Raw genomic sequence first — 9,906 nt, 5'->3', positions numbered from 1 at the left:
ACAAAAGCCGATTCTTGCGCAGTAAATGACCGTTTGTGGAAATGATTAAATCCAATAAGTACTGTCTGCCAACAATAGCACTTGACTAGAATGCAGATGAGGCGCTGAGAACCATAGCGACCAAAAGCCATAATCTTCAGCCCAACATTTAAGTGAGTACCAGAGGAACCAGTGAGACAGCTTTTCGTTAATGTTCATATATACAGTATGGGCCTACAGTACAGATAAACCTGACCCACCAGAAGATCAACAGATGTCAGAACCGTGAAAAATGTGCTTTATGGTTCTCAGCGTCTCAAATGGATTACTGTATGATAAAATCCAAATCTTAATACACTATATCTCATTCAGAATATCACAAAATAGTTTTTCCATCAGTATAACTATATCATGTATTGATGCCCAATCTAATTTTACCATGTAGTGAGTGAATTGGCATTTCTGAGGAGTGTGCTGCCGTCTAACGAGGTTTATGCCAAGCAAAAGGGGATAAAAATCTGCTGCAGTGTGCACCACCTCGTGGCATTAAGGTAAACTAGAACAAGGGCTAGCAAGGCAATTTCGTCACGTCCGTTGCACATGCGCAATAGCTTCTTAAAACATGCACGACTGAAGGTGTGTTCACGACCCTGATAAAAAGTTTCACGGAGTCTAGAGGAGCAGCAATGTACCATAGCGCGGTAGATTTAGTGCAGTGAATATCATATTACCGCATCTATGTTACGTTTAACGGCATTAAAAAATAAATAAATAAAAAAATTCGCAACGTGTCAAAAGTTAGGTTGTTCATGTGCTCTTACACAACAGCTGCTAGTAATTACAGTTATTGTTACGGAGTGAGTGAAACTATTTTTGTATTTAACCATGTCGCGAGGGCCAAGGCTCCATTGAGACCTGTGTACTGTACAGGGTGTACATAAAGTCTGGGAATACTTTCAATTATTTTTAGCGCAAGAAGGAAACATTGTACAGACATCATACTTATGTTATTTTGAAGAGAAACCCTGAAAGTCATTTTTTTTTTTTCACCAGCGTAGTTTAGTAACTGGCCGATAGTCAGCGCTAGTATAGAACACATGGCGATTTCAAGTGCGGAGCGAGCTTTCTGTGTTTTGGAGTTCGTCAAAAACAAGTGTGCTACAGCTGTTCAACGGATGTTTAGAACAAAGTATGGTAAGAAGCCACCAAGAAGGAAGGCCATTTATCACTGGCACAACAAATTCGTAACGACGAGAAGCGACTGCCTTTAGTCGACGATTCCACGCTAGGACGGGTATGGCCAGAATTCGATTACCATATTGACGTCTGCCAGGTCACTCATGATTCGCATATCGAATGTCTGTAAAGAAAACTTTCAGAGTTTCTCTTCAAAATGCAATATGTATGACATATGTACAAAGTTTAGTTCTTGTGCAATAAATAATTGAAAGAGTTCCTGGATTTTATGCACACACTGTATTTGTTTTCTAGGTGAACAGTCGAGTGTTTGAAGTCGTAGCTGTCGTGGTGAACATATTTACAACTGTGGATCAGGTGCAAGTGCGGTTTTACTAACTGTGAAGTTGCGACTGCGGTAGTCGTATGCAAATATGATGTATTGGAAATTATAGCGAAGTGTGTATAAGGTACTGAAATGAGAAATAGATGTGTCTAACGGGTAATAAACGTGTTCATGTTAAACCTGGGGTTATCACCAACATTTACTTCTTTTCAGCCAGTGGCCTCTTGAACTCCACAGCAGATGACTTTGCGGCTTAACTGAGAACGGACTTGATCAGCATACTTTGAATCGTGGAGCTGCGACGGAAGGCGCTGCTGTGGTAACTTTATCTGCGTCATCACAAGCGGCCAGTCAAATTTCAACACTCCGTCACGCCTCTCCAACAATGAACGGATAAGTTGCATTGCTGTGTGCTCCTCCGAGAAAGAGACTAATGCGATTCAGCGGTTCCTGTTACAAACCTTTTGTTTCATTATAAAACTACACCTTTCTTTTCCTTTTCTTAACTCTCGCCACGTAAATCAAATTGCTGTAAGTGAGTTACTAACTTTCAATGTAGCTTAGTTGTGTGACTTTTGGAGGGAAGTGTTATAAACCTATGTGCAGTGTTACTTTCAACGTGAGTTGGCATGCCGCAATGTCTTATATGGCCACGAGCGTGAACTGCGGCGTCCATTATTATTTTCTGGGCTCCAACCAATAGAATTAAATGTGCTTGTCCATTGTTGGTCTACGCTTCGCGGCGTATGTTTACATCGTACTTAGGATCATATTACCACACTTTTACGATTAATAACTAGGTTGTTGATGATTATAGGGGTAAGTAAACAGATGTATAGTCAAATCTTACAGTGTTTATGCGATCATTAAGAGAATTGTGTGCGATTTACAAAGTTTAGTGACTAGGTTGAATCATATTCTCCACTTCTACACAATTCTGAATTGTGAGTTCTTCTGGGGGGGGGGGGGGGGGGGAGGACTTACCGGTCAAAGAAAAAGCACTCCGTCTTCAGGCCACAAGTGGCCCATCGGGACCATCCGACCGCCGTATCATCCTCAGTTGAGGATGCGGATAGGATGGACGTGTGGTCAGCACACCGCTCTCCCGGTCTTTATGATGGATTTCTTTGACCGGAGCCGCTACTATTCGGTCGAATAGCTCCTCAATTGGCATCACGAGGCTGAGCGCACCCCGAAAAATGCAACAGCGCATGGCGGCTGGATGGTCACCCATCCAAGTGCCGACCACGCCCAACAGCGCTTAACTTCGGTGATCTTACGGGAACCGGTGTATCCACTGAGGCAAGGCCGTTGCTATGGTAAAAAAAAAGCTGGAACTATTTGTGCTGCCTTTCTCTGTATATGGTCAATATCCCTTGGTTGTCCTTTCACGTACTGGTCTCACACACTAGAGCAAATTTACGATGGGTTGCAAAAGTGTTTCATAAGCACTATTCTTTGTAGACTGATTGCGTTTCTCTAGTATTCTACCAATGAACCGAAGTGTAAAACTTGCTTTATCTATGACTGTGTACTCCACCTGAGTCGCGTGTCTGTGTGATGAGGTTGGAGAAAGTGAACTGGATTATAGACTTGTTGCCAGAATATGATGTATGTAATATTGGTAAGAAAGGCCGTCCCTCGTGTATGCGCTCCAGTCGAAAACCCATGTCGACAAATAGGAAGCAGTGACTGGAGAATTAAATGTGTAGTTGTTAGTGAGACAAGCTGCAAGGTCGATATCTCGTGCCCAATTTGTGAGTATGTCTGGTGCTGTGATGTGAGGCTCTCTAGTTTGCTTGAACAGAGCAGTCTGGGGCAGCACAAGGGGAGAGATTTCTTGCCGTTGCCGTTGAAGGAGATCGCTGGCGGTTTTGTTTTGGCTTTAAGGCTGTGGATAAGGAAGGACTTTGGAACTCATTGGGTGATTAAGTTCAACATTGGGCGATTAAGGAGGACGTTCCTGCACATGTGACCAGAAGGTGTGCGGCCTGTGGCAACTCCTGTTTTCCAGATCTCGCTGTTGGTGCTGGTTTATCTGGAGTACAAAGCAACGTTGCTCCTGGACTTATTAAGACTGAGTGAGCATCGTAATAATCCTCATGTGTTGGCAGATTTTCTCAGGTATGGGCAGCGGAGTGTTAGCACAGTTCTGGAATGTAATTCGGCGGCTTGCCCGTTTGCGCTGCTTTCTTCTTTATTTCGACATGTGCCTGTAGTGATTATTTAGTGCGCCTTTGGCGATTGAGCAACGGAAGGCTCAGCCTACCTCTAGGATGTAATTTGCTTTTGGTTCAAATGGTTCAAATGGCTCTGAGCACTATGGGACTTAACTGCTATGGTCATCAGTCCCCTAGAACTTAGGACTACTTAAACCTAACTAAGCTAAGGAAATCACATACATCCAGTCCCGAGGCAGGATTCGAACCTGCGACCGTAGCGGTCACGCGGTTCCAGACTGTAGCGCCTAGAACTGCACGGCCACTCCGGCCAACTAATTTGCTTTTGCTTTTGGCTTCTATTACCAAGCATTTTTGTTTTATTGAGTTGATCTTCATATGTTATCGTGTTTGGGCTAGTGTAACCAATGTAAATTCTTTTGCTATTTGAGCCACCTTTTGGCATTTCACGTTTGAATTTATTAAAAGTTACAACCTCTATCGGGGTACCTCTTTTTTAAAAAAAAAATTGCTCTAGAAAGGGTGGTTTTAATAAGCGTCTTCTGTCTTGTCTTAAAGAGTTTTGGTGAGTTATAGAAGTCATTTATAATTTTGTCCCTCATGCCAGTCTTGGTGTGTGCCTGCACAGACTGGATAGACCTTGTGCATGCCTGTTTTGACCAAAGTGTCCGCTGAGAACCTTGATCGCTCTTTAGAGACACCATTTCTGTCTGTAATCTGCTTGTTATGTTTGTTATGTCCCGAGTTCGAGTCTCGGTCGGGCACACAGTTTTAATATGCTAGGAAGTTTCATATCAGCGCACACTCCGCTGCAGAGTGAAAATCTCATTCTGGAAACATCCCCCAGGCTGTGGTTAAGCCATGTCTCCGCAATATCCTTTCTTTCAGGAGTGCTAGTTCTGCATGTTTCGCAGGAGAGCTTCTGTAAAGTTTGGAAGGTAGGAGACGGATACTGGCAGAAGTAAAGCTGTGAGTACCGGGCGTGAGTCGTGCTTCGGTAGCTCAGATGGTAGAGCACTTGCCCGCGAAAGGCAAAGGTCCCGAGTTCGTGTCTCGGTTGGGCACACAGTTTTAATCTGCCAGGAAGTTTCATATCAGCGCACACTCCGCTGCAGAGTGAAAATCTCATTCTGGAAACATCCCCCAGGCTGTGGTTAAGCCATGTCTCCGCAATATCCTTTCTTTCAGGAGTGCTAGTTCTGCATGTTTCGCAGGAGAGCTTCTGTAAAGTTTGGAAGGTAGGAGACGGATACTGGCAGAAGTAAAGCTGTGAGTACCGCGCGTGAGTCGTGCTTCGGTAGCTCAGATGGTAGAGCACTGGCTCGTGAAAGGCAAAGGTCCCGAGTTCGAGTCTCGGTCGGGCACACAGTTTTAATCTGCCAGGAAGTTTCATATCAGCGCACACTCCGCTGCAGAGTGAAAATCTCATTCTGGAATCTTAAACCTGTTTACATGGACATTTGGATGAAACTTAAACGAGGCTTGAAAGAGAACCTGAATTCTGTTACCTAGCTTGTAAGTTTTAATGGTTCTGTTTTATTTTATTTTTAATGAAATAGTGATTCCCTTGTTAAAATCGCTTTTATTTACAATAATTATCTGGTGCTCAATTTGCATTTGTAATAATAATAATAACTTTATGGACTAATCATTCTAAAAATGTTTCGAACAAACAATGCTCCTTTCCCCCACATGTTCCAACCATTCCTAATGTGTTAAGCCAAGCACACACAGTGGTACCATTGTGCCACACTATGGTTAGAACAGTGGGGGTGTGGTTGTCACTTGTGAAATTTCTCATATGATGCCAACAAGTGGAATGGACCTTGTAGTTGAACAATAAAAGAAATGTAATGTGTTTTGTGCAGTGGAATAGTATATATATATATATATATATATATTCGATGTCAACATGCTGTAACCAACCACACATGGTAGGTGGCAGTGTAGAGTATATAAAGCATATTGGGGGGACACAGAAAACAGTGCAGTCGTCGTAATACAGAAATGGAGCAATTTATCTGATGCCCAAGAGGACATGAACATTGGTCTTGGGGCCAAGGGTCAACGCATTCCTAAAACCGCTAAGTTTGTAAACTGTTTACAAAACACTACAATTAAAGTATACAATGCATGGCAAAATGACACTATCCAAAACTGACTTCAAGGCAACTGTGGAGGACCACAGGACATTTATGACAGGGGTGAACAATGGACGTGGAGATGTGTAGGGGCAAATAGATGTGCAACTGTTGAGCAACTGACAGCCTCGATGAACCAAGGGGCTACCAACAATGTCCCCTCAACGATCTTTGAGCATGTATTACTGCATATGAGCTTCCACAGCAGGCGCCTGGCCCTATACATCCGTGCTGACAGCTGTTAATTGGCGACGAAGGCTGGAATTAACACACTACTGGATGTCCACTGAGTGACGACAGGTGGCCTTTTCAGATAAATCACGTTTTATGCCCCATCGGAGTGGTGGCCTTCGGCATGTATGGTGTGAAACATCTGAAAGCAAAGACTCCGTGTGCGTTATTTCTGGGAAATGTTTTTGTGACATTCCCTGGGTGATCTCATCATTCTGATAGGTGCAATGGATCAACACAAATACGCATCTATCCATGAGGATCATGTCCACTCCTACATGCAATGTATTTTTCCTTAGCTTGATGGTATCTACCAGCAGAACAATGCAAAGTGTCACTCAACCCACAGTGTAAGTGTGTGGTTCAAAGAGCACCGGGATGAGTTTACTGTACTCACCTGATCACCAAACTCCTCAGATGTAAACCCAGTCAAGAATTTGTGGGACCACCCCAACTGGGCTGTTTGCACCATGCATCCTCAACCGAGAAACCTTGCACAGGCCATGGAACTGGAATCAGCATGGCTTCACATCCTTGCTGGTACCTTACAGAACATGATCGACTTTTGGTAGCTTTCATCAAGCTGATTTGGTTGGCCTGATCGCGTAATCCAAATACAGTTCAGGTTATAATTATTTATGAATAGTAATCGATGTGTACTCCAAATAATGCATGGATTGCTGCTCCCAAAATTAAACCTGGCGCTGAGGTTGGAGATGCTTTTAGAAAAATTTACAGAAAGAATAACTGAAATCCAAATCATTTCCAAACAGACTAAGGTAAGGTTTTATAACAGCCATTTCAAGAAACTGGTGGAGAAACATAAGATTAATCGCTATTCATGATTTTCCAAGTTGAAAGCTTCAGTTGTGGAACTACTCAATATAACTCTTGAAGGAAAGATGTTCAAACGTTTCAGCAGTCAGAGTTTTTTTCAAATGTGCAGAAATGGGCAAAATCTAATAAGGTCAACATAATACTCCACAAAAAACTAAATTCAGTGTTAATGATATTGTTAGAATAAGTAAACACAAAGCAGTTTTCGAGAACAACTATACCTCAAATGGATCTATTGAGGTATTTAAAATTCATGTAGTTCAGGAGACTAAACCAAGAACGTATCTGCCACAAGATGATGTGTCAAAACCTATAGCAGGAGATTTCTACAGCAAAGAACTAAAAACAAAATCTATTCACGAGTCTAGTAGAAAAAGTCATATGAAGGAAAGGAAATAAAGCTTTCATAAAATGGCTTGTTTTTGATGAAACACGCTATACTATCTGAATTACTTAATAAGAGAGAGAGAGAGAGAGAGAGACATGTTTGTAAGGAGTATAGAATACATAAAAGGTATGTGTGCATGTGTGTGTGTGTGTGTATGTGTGTGTGTAAATAATGTAACACAACATCATCATTATGCCAGAAATAATGAATATCTTTGACTTTCAAGGGGTGGTTACTTTATATTTTATTGTACATCTGTTACACCATTTTAATACTATGCGCCAATGTGTTGAAATGAGGAGGGAGCAGGATATAAAGCATAAAATTGTTCTATTTCCACCATCTGGATGTTTAATACTGTGCTATGATTGGTTGGAGACAAGGTGAGGAGAGGGGAGGTGGAGGTGGGGGTTGGGCTGTTTCCACTGAGAGAAAATGAGAGAATGCTTTAAATTTTCCTTTAATGCAGTTGGGCTATTTTCACCATCTTGGTTTTAATCTGTTGTTCCATTTATAATACTGTGCTACAATTGGCTAAAGATAGAGTGGCGAGGGGGAAGGTGGCACAGATTCCTACTGATAAAGATGATGATGTCATGGGAAGAGTGATGATGTCATGAGTTCAAAATCGCAGCTGACGTTATGTGTGACCTTCATGATCATGTGATACCCTTGGATGTCAATGTCCACAATGAATGTCAAAGTGTTCCAAAAGTGTGCTGGAGTCACAATAGTGCCACTACTAATACCACATGCCTTCTGACTGAAACTTGGTCCTTTTTTCCCAAAGGCATCATCTCCTCCTGGATGTCTTTCACTGATGGGCTCGTTAATTTTGTTCAGTCTTGTTTCTTGTTACCAGCTGGTGCTGCAATGAAGTGAGAGGCTGGTCAGGAATGATCACCCATTTTTACAGTCCTAGTATTACAAAGGGCTGGAAACAGATGAGACCAGGAAAGCTTGTCTACCAAACTGCGACATGTGGTGTTAAATATTGCCTGCCCACCTCTTCTACTAATAAATGGAACCCAATGAAGTGATGCCATATCTTGTCATCTTGGATGCATCTAACTCAAACCTTCCTGCAGATATGCAGTCACTTTATACATTCATTATTACAAGCTAAGTATAGAGATGGTGGTGAACAGGAAGGCAGCATCACAATCATAACAATGGGAAAAGCCCAAATTCTACTCCTTAATTCGGATATATTCTGCATTCAGAATTTACAGGAACTACGGAAAATGAATATTAAGCACTGAAATCAGGAGGAAAGAGTGCACTAGCGTTAAATATCAAGCAGCAATTAAAATAAAAGTTACAAAAGTTTAATTAATGAAGCACTTTCTAATTGGAGACAAGCGAGCGAGAGAAATGCTAGCAATGAGCTGTTACGCTTTAGCATAATAGTGTGTTTACTTCGCCTGTAGGCCCCAGCATCTCGCTCTGTTGTGCCGACAGTGCCTGGCAGCTGTCCACTAGGTCTTCTGTGATGGACACAGATGCTGCCTGTTGACCGCTACAGGACGCCGACAAAAGTGAAGCTGATTCACCCTGGTGTGTCCTGTTTAAAACTCGGTCCCAGAAAGGAAACACCATACTGTAAGGATAGACACAATTTTCTATTGCAGCCCTAAATGTACATTCCTACAACAAGCTATAAGTGTCTTACCAGCAATTTTTTCTGAGAGAATTCTCCACATTTGTTGGGTTACCATTATCTGGCTGGTCCTAACCGTCAAAGTCTTCTCTGGAATAGACTCCTGTGCTCCTGGCGTCCTTGCTCATACCGAGGAGATTTCAGGGGCCGCCGTCTTGCTGAACACCAATAATTATGGTTGCCTCGAAACTAAGCTGGCCAAAATTAATCCTTTACAGCGAGAATAAGTTTAAGGAATTCAGTTTCACTCTCGATGACACTCACAATAGGGAGACTGGTTTTTTCGTTTTAATTTATTGCTCAGTTTCCTAATAAAATAAATGTAATGACACAATCTGAGGGTGGTGTAAAGGATTTGAGATGTGCATATGGCGGTCGCCTTGTGCAGATCATTTTATTTGACAACATTTCGGGGACTTGCGCGTTGATGACGATGAGGTCAACACACACACCCAGTCGCAATCAGAAGAAAAAGTTCCTTTCCCACTGGGATTCGAGCTCGGGACCACGTGATTATGAGTCAGCAACGTTAACTACAATACCTCGATTTGCTGACTGTTTAAGTGGAGAAATGGCTATAGAGATTCGCAAATTATGAAGGTAATGTGCACAGCTTGCACTCCAGAAAGAAATCCGAGAAAGGAATGTGAAAAAAATGACTGTATAAATGCTTCTACGGGCGCTGAAACTATTTTAATCTTGACTTTGCGATCCCTACAAGAACGATACTTAGGGGTTTTTATTATATTTTAGGTTACTCACATAATACTGGTTCACAGGAGAGATGGCGTCTATTTCCATCAGGCTTTCCCGTGAGTCAAATAAGCTTGTGACATTCTGGCTGCTATCCTCCATTCTAAGGTAGTATGCCTCGTCCTAACTATGAACATGTGCAAGTTCTGTCACAAATTTGCTTAACACATTCGATCGCTCGTTTGTTAATAAGCCTTCGTCATGTTTGAGTCAAG

The 9,906-nt window shown here is 42.2% G+C and overlaps 1 pseudogene; it reads right to left on the bottom strand.

The window, feature by feature from the left end:
* Positions 1 to 2,700: 2,700 nt before the first annotated feature.
* Positions 2,701 to 2,817, bottom strand: LOC126282599 (5S ribosomal RNA; annotated as a pseudogene).
* Between the last annotated feature and the right edge of the window lie 7,089 nt (positions 2,818 to 9,906).

Source organism: Schistocerca gregaria, chromosome 7 (genome assembly GCF_023897955.1).
Source record: "Schistocerca gregaria isolate iqSchGreg1 chromosome 7, iqSchGreg1.2, whole genome shotgun sequence".
NCBI lineage: Eukaryota > Metazoa > Arthropoda > Insecta > Orthoptera > Acrididae > Schistocerca > Schistocerca gregaria.
This window is presented reverse-complemented; position numbering and strand designations above follow the sequence as displayed.